We start from the raw sequence: 1,041 nt of genomic DNA on the forward strand, positions 1-1,041 counted from the left end.
TACAGAGTTTTCAATGTGGGCATGCATGCATTTACACTGCAGAACTGCATTAGTAATGATATGAGATTAATGGGTTTTAAATGGGTATTAATGGGGTTTTTAAAAATGTAATATTAAATTATGAAAGTAATAAAAAATGAAATGATACTCTAAATATGAAACTAAAGCCACTCACTAGATTTGTTAAAAACACGGATTCATTCAGTAACGAAACACCACTTTGTGTTGCTCAGAGATGCACAACAGTTTCACTGTGGATTTTTTGGAACTATTTTCTTTGGCGAAATAGAACAAAAACAGACAATATTGACAGTATTTTGTTTAAAATTTAACTATTATTATTATTTTTTTGTTTATTGAACTGCTGTATAAAGTCAGTATCACATTTGCAATCGAGCAGATATTCAGGAAAATGGCACTTTTGCTTTGGGCATTTTTTGCCCACTTATCTTGAATGTTAGGCACATTCTAACTGCATTCCAATAGGCTACATCACAGTGAGTTGTTGCCTTCCATCATGTTCATCACTAAGCAACTGCATGCAATGTAAAATAGCATACAGTTCTGGGCTGTGGTGCATTAAATGCATTTATCAATTCAACCTTTTTTTCCCCATAATTAATCACACCAATTTAACATGTTAAATCAATAGCCTTTGTTAAAACATTATCAGAATTTGGCAAAAACTATGCACATGTCCACCCTGTCATGGAAGGCTTGGTGACAGGGTGGACAATGACAGGGTGGACATATTTGGTTAAAGTTAGCATTTAATAAACACATGGTGTACCTTCAGTCAGCAAAGTGGTTCATGGTTGAAGCTGAATGTGTACTACTTAAAATATATATTTTGAATTTCTGAAAAACTTTTATGTAAATGAATGTTTTACTATGACAGGGTGGACTTGTTAAGCTTGGCAACATGGAACTACAAACACAATATGATGAAAATTAGGAAATATAAGTGTAGATACTTAGTGTACTTGCAGCAGATGTTTTAACCTCCACTGAAGAAAGGCAAAATGGGGGTGGAGATTTCAC

Source organism: Sinocyclocheilus anshuiensis, unplaced genomic scaffold (assembly GCF_001515605.1).
Source record: "Sinocyclocheilus anshuiensis isolate Anshui unplaced genomic scaffold, SAMN03320099.WGS_v1.1 scaffold1036, whole genome shotgun sequence".
Lineage (NCBI taxonomy): Eukaryota > Metazoa > Chordata > Actinopteri > Cypriniformes > Cyprinidae > Sinocyclocheilus > Sinocyclocheilus anshuiensis.